The sequence below is a fragment of the Dreissena polymorpha genome, chromosome 2 (assembly GCF_020536995.1).
Source record: "Dreissena polymorpha isolate Duluth1 chromosome 2, UMN_Dpol_1.0, whole genome shotgun sequence".
NCBI lineage: Eukaryota > Metazoa > Mollusca > Bivalvia > Myida > Dreissenidae > Dreissena > Dreissena polymorpha.
Window position 1 is genome coordinate 16,768,531 of NC_068356.1, and position 12,800 is coordinate 16,781,330.

Genomic DNA, 12,800 nt, shown 5'->3' on the forward strand with positions numbered 1-12,800 from the left:
GTAGCTGTATCTGTGGAAGTTACGGATTGAGTTATCTCCGTTGTTGTAATAGACGGAGTCGTCTCTGAAGTAGTACTGGCTTGAGTTGTCTCCGTTGAAGTAAGAGATTGAGTTTTCTCTGTTGTAGTTCTGGATGGGGTTGTATTTGCTGTAGTATTTGATTGAGTTGTCTCTGTTAAAGTACTGGATGGAGTTGTATCTGCGGTGGTAACGGATTGATTTATCTCCGTTGTAATAAACGAAGGATTTGTCTGTGAAGATGTACTGGATTGAGTTGTCTCCGTTGAAGTACTGGATGGAGTTGTTTCTGTTGTAGAAATGGATGGCGTAGTTTCCGTTGTTATAAAAGATAGAGTTGTCTCTGTGGTAGTAATGGATGGAGTTGATACTGGTGTAGTAATAGATGCAGTTGTCTCTGTAGGAGTACTGGCTGTAGTATTCTCTATTACAGTACTGAGTGGTATTGTCTCTGTTGAAGTAATGGATAGAGTTGTCGCTGTGAAAGTACTGGATTGAGTTGTCTTCATTGTAGTTATAAATGGAGTTGTTTCTTTTGTAGTACTGGATGGAGTTGTATCTGTTATTGTACTGGATTGAGTTGTCTCTCTAGTAGACGATGTTGTTGTTTCCTTGGTAGAAAACGATAGAGTAGTTTCTACTGTAGTAATGGATGGGGTTGTCTCTGTTGTAGTACTGGATGATGTTTTCTCTGTTTTAGTACTTGATGGAGCTGTATCTTTGGTCGTCACGGATTGAGTTATATCCGTTGTTGCTATAGACGGTGTCGTCTCTGAAGTAGTATTGGATTGAGTTGTCTCCGGTGTAGTAAGAGATGGAGTTTTCTCTGTTGTAGTACTGGATGGAGTTGTATTTGCTGTAGTATTTGATTGAGTAGTCTCTGTTGTAGTACTGGATGGGGTTGTATCTGCGGTGTTAACGGATTGAGTTATCTCCGTTTTAGTAAGCGACGGAGTTGTCTGTGAAGAAGTACTGGATTGAGTTGTCTCCGTTGAAGTACTGGAGGGAGTTTTTTCTGTTGTAGAAATGGATGTCGTTGTTTCCGTTGTTATAAAAGATAGAGTTGTCTCTGTGGTAGTAATGGATGGAGTTGACACTGTTGTAGTAATAGCTGCAGTTGTCTCTGTAGGAGTACTGGCTGTAGTATTCTCTGTTTCAGTACTGAGTGGTATTGTCTCTGTGGAAGTAATGGATGGAGTTGTCTTTGCTAAAGTACTGGATTGAGTTGTCTCCGTTGTAGTTATATAGGGAGTTGTTTCTTTTGTAGTTCTGGATTGAGTTTTCACTGTTATTGTACTGGATGGAGTTGTCTCTATTGTAGTTGATGGTGTTGTCTCCGTGTTAGAAAACGATAGAGTAGTTCCTACTGTAGTAATGGATGGAGTTGTCTCTGTTGTAGTACTGAATGATGTTTTCTCTGTTTTTGTACTTGATGGAGCTGTGTCTGTTGTAGCTACGGATTGAGTTATCTCCGTTTTTGTAATAGACGCAGTCGTCTCTAAAGTAGTACTGGATTGAGTTGTCTCCGTTGTAGTAAGAGATGGAGTTTTCTCTGTTGTAGAACTGGATGGTGTTGTATTTGCTGTAGTATTTGATTGAGTTGTCTCTGTTATAGTACTGAATGGAGTTGTATCTGCGGTGGTAACGGATTGATTTATCTCCGTTGTAGTTAACGACGGAGTTGTCTGTGAAGATGTACTGGATTGAGTTGTCTCCGTTGAAGTACTGGATGAAATTGTTTCTGTTGTAGAAATGGCTGGCGTTGTTTCCGTTGTTATAATAGATGGAGTTGTCTCTGTGGTAGTAATGGATGGATTTGACACTGTTGTAGTAATAGATGCAGTTGTCTCTGTAGGAGTACTCGCATTCTCTGTTACAGTACTGAGTGGTATTGTTTCTGTGAAAGTAATGGAAGGAGTTTTATCTATGAAAGTACTGGATTGAGTTGTCTCCGTTGTAGTTACATATGGAGTTGTTTCTTTTGTAGTATTGGATGGATTTGTCTCTGTTATTGCACTAGATGGAGTGGTCTCACTTGTAGTTGATGGCGTTGTCTCCATGGTAGAATACGATAGAGTAGTTTCTACTAGAGTAATAGATGGAGTTGTCTCTGCTGTAGTATTGGATGATGTTGTCTCTGTTTCAGTACTTGATGGAGCTGTATCTGTAGTAGTAACGGATTGAGTTATCTCCGTTGTTGTAATAGACGGAGTCGTCTCTGAAGTAGTACTGGATTGATGTGTCCCCGTTGTAGTAAGAGATAGAGCTTTCTCTGTTGAAGTACTGTATTGAGTTGTATTTGCAGTAGTATTTGATTGAGTTGTCTCTGTTGAAGTACTGGATGGAGTTGTATCTGCGGTGGTAACGGATTTATTTATCTCCGTTGTAGTAAACGACGGAGTTGTCTGTAAAGAAGTACTGGATTGAGTTGACTTCGTTGAAGTACTGGATGGAGTTGTCTCTGTTCTAGTACTGGATGGAGTTGTATCTGCGGTGGAAACGGATTGAGTTATCTCCGTTGTAGTAAACGACGGAGTTGTCTGTAAAGAAGTACTGGATTGAGTTGTCTCCGTTGCAGTACTGGATGGATTTGTTTCAGTTGTATAAATGGATGGCGTTGTTTCCGTTGTTATAAAAGATAGAGTTGTCTCTGTGGTAGTAATGGATGCAGTTGCCACTGTGGTAGTATTTGATACAGTTGTATATGTAGGAGTACTGGCTGTAGTATTCTCTGTTACAGTACTGGATGGTATTGTCTCTGTGGCAGTAATGGATGGAATTGTTGTAGTACTGGATGGAGTTGTCTCCGTTGTAGTACTATACGGAGTTGTTTCTTTTGTAGTACAGGATGGAGTTGTCTGTGTTATTATACTGGATGGAGTTGTCTCTCTACTAGTTGATGGTGTTGTCTCCGTGGTAGAAAACGATAGAGTAGTTCCTACTGTAGTAATGGATTGAGTTGTCTCTGTTGAAGTACTGGATGTTGTTGTCTCTTTTGTAGAAATTGGTGGAGTTCTATCTGTTGTCGTGAAGGATTGAGTTATATCCGTTGTTGTAATAGGCGGAGTTCTCCCTGAAGTAGAACTCGATTGAATTGTCTTCCTTGTAACAAGAGACGGAGTTTTCTCTTTTGTGGTACTGGATGGAGTTGAATTTGCTGTAGTATTTAATGGAGTTGTCTCTGTTACAGTATTTGATTGAGTTGTATCTGCGGTGGTAATGGATTGAGTTATCTCCGTTGTAGTAAACGACGGAGTTATCTGTGATGTAGTACTTGATTGAGTTGTCTCCGTTGTAGTACTGGATGGAGTTGTCTCTGTTGTACTAATGGATGGTGTTGTATCCGTTGTAATTATTGATGGAGTGGTCTCAGTTGTAGAAATAGACGGAGGTGTCCCTGTTGTAGTATTGAATGGAGTTGTCTCCGCTGCAGTATTCAATGGAGTTATCCCCGTTGTAGTAACTGATGACGTAGTCTTCATTTTTGTAGAGGATGGTGTTGTCTCCGTTGCAGTTAAAGCTGGAGAAGTCTCTGCTGTAGTAATGGATGGAATTGTTTCTTTTTGAGTACTGGATGATGTTGTCTCTGTTGAAGTACTGGATTGAGTTGTCTCTGGTGAAGTAGCGGATTGTGTTATCTCCGTTGTAGTAATAGATGCAGTTGTCTGTGATGTAAAACTCGATGGAGGTGTCTCCGTTGTAGTAACATATGGAGTTGTCCCTGTTGTAGCACTGGATGTAGTTGTCTCTGTTGTAGTACTTGATGGAGTTGTCTCCGTTGTGTTTATGTATAGAGATGTCTCTGTTGTAGTAATCGATGCAGTTGTATTTATTGTAGTACTGGACGGCGGTGTCTCCTTTGTAGTAATGGATGTAATTGTCTCCGTTGTAGTCATTGATGTAGTTGTCTCTATTGTAGTACTTGATGCAGTTGTCTCCGTTGTTGTAAAGGATGGTGTTGTATCCGTTGTAGCTATAGATGGAGTTGTTTCTGTCGTAGTAATGGATGGAGTTGCCACAGTGGTAGTAATTGATACAGTTGTCTCTGCAGAAGAACTGGCTGTAGTATTCTCTGTTACAGTACTGGATGGTATTGTCTTTGTGGTAATAATGAATGGAGTTGTCTCTGTTATAGTACTGGATTGAGTTGTCTCTGTTGTAGTAATATATCGAGTTGTTTCTTTTCTAGTACTGAATGGAGTAGTCGATGTTGTTGTCTCCGTGGTAGAAAAAGATACAGTAGTTTCAACTGTGGTAATGGATGGAGTTGTTTCTGTTGTAGTACTGGATGTTGTTGTCTCTGGTGTAAACATGGATGGATTTGTATATGTGGTAGAAACGGATTGAGTTATCTCCGGTGTTGTAATAGACGGAGTTGTCTCTGAAGTAGAACTGGATTGAGTTGTATCCGTTGAAGAAAGAGATGGGGTTTTCTCTGTTGTAGTACTGGATAGATTTGTATTTGCTGTAGTACTTGATGGAGTTGTCTTTGTTGTAGTACTGGATGGAGTTATATTTGCGGTGGTAACGGATTGAATTCTCCCCGTTGTAGTAAGCGACGGAGTTTTCTGTAGAGAAGTACTGGATTTAGTTGTCTCCGGTGTAGTACTGGATGGAGTTGCCTCTATTGTAGTAATGGATGGCATTGTCTCCGTTGTAGTAATTGATGGAGGTGTCTCTGTTGTAAAACTGAATGGAGTTGTCTCCGTTACAGTACTCATCGGAGGTTTCCCCGGTGCAGTTATTGATGGCGTTGTCTCAGTTTTTGTAAAGGATGGTGTTATCTCCATTGTAGTTAAAGATTGAGTAGTCTCTGCTGTAGAAATGGGTGGCATTGTCTGTATTTTAGTACTGGATGATGTTGTCCCTGTTGTAGTACTGGATAAAATTGTCTCTGGTGTAGTAACGGATTGAATTATCTCTGTTGAAGTAATAGATGCAGTTGTCTCTAATGAAAAACTCGATAGAGGTGTCTCCGTTGTTGTAAAAGATGGAGTTGTTCCTACTGTAGTACTGTATGGAGTTGTCTCTGCTGTAGTACTTGTTTGAGTTGTCTCTGTTGTAGTACTGGATGGAGTTGTCTCTGTTGTAGAAATGGATGGAGTTGTATCTGTGGAAGCAACGGATTGAGTTATCTCCGTTGTTGTAATAGACGAAGTTTTCTGTGAAGTAGATCTGGATTGAGTTGTCTCCGTTGTAGTAAGAGATGGAGTTTTCTCTGTTGTAGTTCTGGATGGAGTTGTATTTGTTGTAGTATTTGATGGAGTTGTCTCTGTTATAGTACTGGATTGAGTTGTATCTGCGGTGGTAACGGATTGATTTATCTCTGTTGTAGTAAACGACGGAGTTGTCTGTGAAGTAGTACTGGATTGAGTTGTCTTCGTTGTAGTTCTGGATGCAGTTGTCTCCGTTGTAGTACTGGATGGAGTTGTCTCTGTTGTATTAATATATGCAGTGGTCTTTGGTGAACGACTCGATTGAAATGTCTGCGTTGTAGTAATGGATGGAGCGGTCTCCGTTGTAGTACTGTATGGAGTTGTCTCTGTTGTAGTATTTGATCGCGTTGTCTCCGTTGTATTATTTGATAGAGTGGTCTCAGTTGTAAAAATAGAGGGAAGTGTCTCAGTTCTAATACTGAATGGAGTTTTCACTGCGCTAGTACCAGATGGTACTGTATCAGACGTACTATTGTATGTATTTGTATCACTTGTAGAACTGGATGGAGTTGCCAATGTTGTAGTACTCGAAGTTATTGTTTCAGTTGTAGTACTGGATATAGTTTCCAAAATGTCGGTACGAGATTGCGTAGCAACAACTGCAGTACTGGATGGTGAAGAGGTTCCTGTAGTAGTGTGTGTGTTATTTAAAGCTGTATTGCTGGCAGGATCTGTAGCAGCTGTTGCACTGGATAAAACAGCCTCTGTTGTTTTTACTGTGTTTGAATCTGTTGTTGATGCATCACTTAGTTCTGAGCCTAAAGAAATTAAGGTGAGAAAACAACGGTAAGCTACAATGACTCTGCTGACTTCGCTAAGTCCAGATCAAATCCAATGTTATGTGCATCACAAGTGTAACATGAGTATGCATGTATTATACTTTTATACTCTTTTATCGATCAAATGTGGAACGTCGGTTCTTGCATTTCAACCACGAAAGAATTTGTCATTCTGCAATAACAGTTCATAAACACAGAATTTTCAGAGTACAGAGCGTTCAACTCTTCTAGATTGTGCACTTTTAAGGTATGTGCAGTATACATTCGATGATCGACCATATAATTTATAATTATGAGTGTATCAATACATGACAAAGGCTCATTATCAATCGTACGGAGTTTTAAAAAAATGAAATTGAATAGTAAGGATAATTGCATATCGTTTGCCAATGATTTGAACTTGTCCAATAAATAAGACGCATTCGTTGGATTACGAGCTTTAATTAAATGTTTCAGAACCACACTATGTCAACTTCATGTAAAGATCAGAATAATCACGTGTGTGATGGCATTATAAGTACTGCATTTCAATCTTCAAAGACAAACGTCGAATATGAAGCCTGAGAAGTTGTATGTTAAGTCAAAAGAAGTAGTTCGAAACAAAACCATATATCGAAGTTGACCATTTTATCTGAAGTCGGTCATTTTGGATTTTTCCGAAGTAAATATGTTTAAAACAATATGTGTCGATGCATTATGGTTATCAAGGGTTACTTTCCGTAAAACCCGCTGCACACAAAAACACAATTCTAAGATGGCTGCCAGCGGTCATCTTGAAAATAATATCATTATGAGCCGCGCTCAGGGAAAATGGGGTTTTAATGTATGTGCGTAAACACGGGCGTTAATCACGCGCGCCTCTTTTTGAAATGCATTAATAAATGAGCAAATGTTACTTCCTAGGTGTTGCTCAGGCCCGGATGTTTTGAAATTTGATGGATAATTTTACACGGTGATAAGTTTTTTCTGTGTTACGAGAAAATTCCCATCCAATATCGCTAACGGCATCAAACGATTGCGTACAACATACATTAGATGCTGCATGCACACAAATATTGGCTTCTTGCGACGTAGTAGATAATTTTGCATTTTTCCAAAAGAGATGGAGCCAATGCTTAGGAGATGGCGCTAATGATAGGTGGTGGCGCCAATACAGGATGTATCAATTAACAGTCGTATCGCAATGAAATTATCACATGACGTACATTTGATAGATAATGTTATTTAATTTATTTTTCAACGTACATACGAAGGCCCAAATCTTTACAAAACATCAACACATTCTATAATAAATAAGATGTAGTTTTTAAAAATATAAGCAATCAAACCAATTAAGATCAACATGAATAAAACATATTGTACGATAGATACCAACAATTTTTAATACTCAATAAAACCAATAACTTAATGTTCAACATTATCAAAATAATTCATCGACAGCAATATTTATATACAGTATGATAATTCACGAATTAAATATAAGATAATACTTCTTCTTGAAACGAAGATTTGTGTCACTTAATCCAAATGCTTAATTTAATAAAAGGCCAAGGTCGATGAATCTTTATTAGGCTAATATATGTTGTTTTTCCCACTATCAACTCCAAAAAATGAAGATAGCTCGGTCTTTTTCCGTTAACTTTTTTGTATAATACATGTTAAATGTTCTTATCTTATAAGGACGAACGTTTAAATCCATCAAGACATTATAAGAAAACTACTATTTCTAATTAAACACGCACGCGACACAAATGTGCTGAAGTCGTCAACTTACAAAAAATAATGCAAGTCCCATAAACATAATAGAAACCATAACATAAAATATTTCACTTTAAAATAGCTATAAATGTGGATTGGCGCCACCTCCTAATCAGAGTTCCACCTCCTTGGCATTGGCTCCATCTCTTTTTGAAAAATGCAAATTTATCTATTAGATCGGCTAGAAGATGATGTTTTGTGCAGGCATTCACTTGAACAGGTTCAACGCAATCGTTTTATGTAATGAGCGATTTAATTGGTAGGAAAATTGCTCGTCACACAGGCAAAAGACATCGATTTGCTTTTACGAATTCTACATGCCACAACTTATAAAGGTCCTCACGTTTCCAAATGGGTTTTGATTGTATGTTTCTGTACATCTTTGAATTTATAACCGCTGAATCGCACTACATTGGCCGATTATTAAAAATAATACTAAACATGTTGAAAAAAAAACATATAAAACCAAATCACCCTGTAAAATTATCCGTTAAAACGTTTGACGGTGTGGCCCGTTTTACTATATCGCTACAGCGTCTCTATGAGGCACTCTTAAAAATATTTATTGTTGAGGGTAATACGCATTTCACGTCATTGAATGTTTACCTAGGTCATATTTGCATAGCATGTGTATTGTTTTCCTTAATTATTAAACACGAGTACGTTTAGTATATGTGCCTATGTAATGTAAAAATGACTGTGTTTTTCTTTACTTTGTTCTCGCAATACTTATGTTATTTAAAAGAAAAAAACAAAATAATGTGGTGAAAATACTGAAAAGAATCACGTTGGTGTATATGTTCATGCTGTCATAAATATAAGCGCGTAAGACAATGCCATTACGGTGGGCAGTATTTATTTGCAACACTATGAGATGGATTCTACAAAGTTTCTGTAATTAAACATCCGGGCCTGAGCGCCACCTCGGAAGTAGCATTGGCTCATTTATCAATGCATCTCAAAAAAGAGATGGCGCGCGTGATTAACGGCCTTGGTAAAGTTCCGTCGCAGTCCGCACAGGCTATTCAGAGGCAACATTTCCCGCTTTAATCGAATTTTTCGTTTAACGAAAGTCTCTTTTCATTGAAAATCCAATTTAGTCGGAGAGTGTCGTCCCTGAAAAGCGTGATCAGACTGCATGGGCTAATCAGGGACGACAATGTACGCACTAGAAATATCCCACTGAACATAATAAGCGGGAATAAAAGACAGACTTAAAACAAATCCAAGATTGCCGCAAATCGGTCTTTTTGAATGATATTGTGACTGGGTATATGGCACGCATTACGTCTCCTTTCAAATATGAAGCGCGCGAGTTTAAATCTAATTCGCACACATATTAAGAAGTAATTTAACATTAATCATTAATATAAACTAACCAAACGACAAGTTGACAAACATTATTCCCCTTGAACTTCGTGTAATTTCACTTCATTTCAGTCTTGACCGTTACTCTTGTCTAATGATGTGCGTAAAAGTACAATGTTTTTTTATAATTTAACCATAAATTAAGAGACTGCAAATTAATTATTAAAACAATAAAGCATCCTCTTGACATGCCAATTTAAATCTGAAGCCTCTGTAGCCTAGAGGTAGATTATTGTTTTTACCGGGTTCGACCCCTGCGAAATGCAAACTTTGTATTCGTTTTCTTGCTTTTATAATTTTTATAATTATTTTAGACTATTCCAAATAATAAAATTTTGTTGATAAATACATTGTAACTAAATTACATTTTTAGAAAATAAGAAAAATAGTGTGAAGAGAACCTTTATTTCTCCAGTCGAAATACCCCCTGCCTTTAACTGTAACAATATGGAAAGCGCATTTTATTTACAACGCTTAGTTGAATTATGCCTTCCTGATGTGTGTAGGTACGATTTTAAACATTGTGTTTGTTGAGTTTCGAGTTGATTATGAATTATCCATCATTTTCCACATTGAACATATGTAAGCATAATTTGTCTTGTCGATGTAATTCTTAATATTATTACTAAGGTGAGCACAATTAAGTATTTCGAATCCAATTTGTTTTCTTGTAAACTGATGTACTACATGTTTTTTATACTTTGCCGCATCGAACAAAATATATGTCGAACATATAAAATTCTTAACTGCAGCATGTTATGGGCATAGTCATTTGTAACAAACGTGAGAATTGTGTTACATGCTTCCACCGTTCAATTTTAATCCGTTCTTAATATAAGTATTCGACCAAACAAGTGTGTTGCTAAATCCGAAAGCGAATGATCAAAAACACTTCATACGGTTATGTAGTCCTAATACAGAAAACTAATCCGCCTTACAACTTTGACAGATAAATTTTAATGATCACATACCCGCGAATTCATTAATTGCTGATGTAAAAATTTGAGTTTCATGTGTTAATGGTCTTCAGCACTTGTGTAAAACGCCATTTATAGCGTAGAGACTTTTCCACGTCTACGACGTGTTCGATTAAACGGACGTGTTAACTGACTTGTCTATATAATATTGTTTGTAAGTAAGTGTCTTCAAATGGCTTATTTTATAAACACATGTGTTACAGTAAGACAAAGAAGAAAACGCGAAAATTAAATAAAGTTGCAACCATTGAGCTGTTATATTGGGTCCTAACGATCAATGCAAATACAACTCCTACACCATCCGCCCATTCTGACTGGTTGCGGATGCATTTTTCTTCATACATGCAATCAAAGTGAGGTAAGCCATTCACACAAACCCTACAGCTCGATGGCTATCCAAAACACTCAACATATCTCACTGACAGATCGGTGTATTATAGGACAGTTCGGCCTCAAAACTACGTAATAATGCAAAGTGATGTTGTTCACGGAACACTATGGTATTTGTGTTAATAAAAAATATATTGGAACTCGTCCTTTCGAGATTATGGTTGTTACATTTATATTAAAAGTACGAAGATACTGAAAAAATATGTGTCTCATCTTTAAATTTTCATGATATTTTTTTCTGAACAGACAGTAGCGGTCGGACGGGTTGTTGGTCGATATATCAAAACCGTGGTCCTTTGTTGTTATTCGAAATTATTTTTATGATTCAATGTTTTTTCTGCAATTTGTTTTCACTTCAGTACGACATAATTTACATTATAACTAAACTCTTGGTAGAAGGAGGCTTTCTTTGACATCGTGTTAATCAATTTAATATCTTTGCCATACTGGTATCGGCTTTTTGATGATGCTTGTATCAATGTAGGTCCAATCCTTGTGCACACATGCACTTTTTATTAACCAAAGTAAGTATAAAATGTGGTTTGTATCACTGTAAGTCCAATCCGTATGCACACATGTACTTCTTATTAATTAAAGTAAATAAGAAAGTCTGTTTGTATCACTGTATGTCCAATCCTTTTGTACACATGAACTTCTTATTAGCCAAAGTTGGTATTTGCAATAAAGTGTTTAAACTAAAATTTCGCATCTCGTATCTTGGACTCTTTCTCATAATAAGGATTTTAGTTCTCCTCATATCATGTCCAATATTTAAATGTTATCGACTTTTGCCATGACGCCTCGACATCAAGTTGATTAGTAGAAACCTAACAACGATGACCATTCGAACATAAATGTGCTTCAAAAAATCAATAGAATAAAACGTTCTTTTATAACAAATCTTTTAAACCAACCAAACAAACACTACTTACACGTGAGCAGAACAACAATGGCGACGATGCTACAACAGGCTAAGGACAAAGATCGGCGACTTGTAGACTGCCTCCGGTTGAATATGCGATATGCGTGCGCAGTGTTGATGCGTCGAGACAAAATGTTTCTGACAGGAACTGTTGCCACTAAAGAAAGGAACAATTCCACGGAAGGATGGTAGTGAAGACGTCGTTGCGAAACTTTCTTGTCGTTGCGAGAAGTACACGATTCTGTCCTTTCTATCCTCTGGTTCGGCAACTCGACACATTTGACATCGTCCACCTGGAGTGTAATATCGAATTAATAATCGTTGAATTTCATATTTACAGACAATCCCGTACGATTCGCAGTATGCTCCATGCGATAAACGTTATAAAAAGTATTACACTCAAGCATTGTAGTCTATATATACTAAGAAAAGAATCCGTCGAATAACGATGTAAATTTAGGCAGCAAGATTATTTTCCGGATGTTCGGAAAATTTGTGTATGAATCATCACAATTTAATAAATATTAAACTGTTTTCTGAAAATGCTTATACATAATTAGAAAATAAATCATTATTATTAGATTGTCATTAAATTATTTACAAACAAAATAATTTAACAATAACAACATTTTATAATTGCTTACAATAGAGAACATTTTAAATTAAACACCGTTTAACACTTGCCTCAATTGAACGTGTTACAAGGAAGAATGTATTTGGTATCTTGTGTACAATAAAACTAAATAATAAAAAAACATCATAAAATATTAATACAGTTCTGTTAAATCGCCTTATCGATTATTTCTCTCCTACTAAAACAAGCACTTGTCGGTAAATTATAGGAGGAACAGCTCAAAAACTGCAAAAACTTCCGACAATTATGCCATCTTACCCTGCATGTTTTCCTGTGTTTTCGCTTGACCGGCATTTTCTATTAAGTTATCTAGTCGAAACGTTCTCGTTGTCCGTTCCTCGTCTACAAAAACAAAGATATATTTAGTTCACATGTTGGTGAATATGTTAATTACGTATCATCACTGCAGCAGTTATAAACTTTATCTCATGTGTAACACAAACATCCTTCGGAAAATCGTAACAAGCAAACAAGACCACCTCTCCTGAAAGTGGGGTCAGGAACGTCATATAACAAATAATTAGGCGCAATGATTCTTTTTAAATCAAACACATTTTAAGTATGCTTTGCGTTTGAAATAATGTGACAATTAACAACGACATAACAATAGTTGTCCATTATACACAAATATCTAATTCGTTTTTTGCACCAAATGTATATTTTAAAAAGTTCTAACTCAATACCTTTGGTAACAGTTTTTGACACTTGTGGAAAACATTCACTCGGATTAAACATATA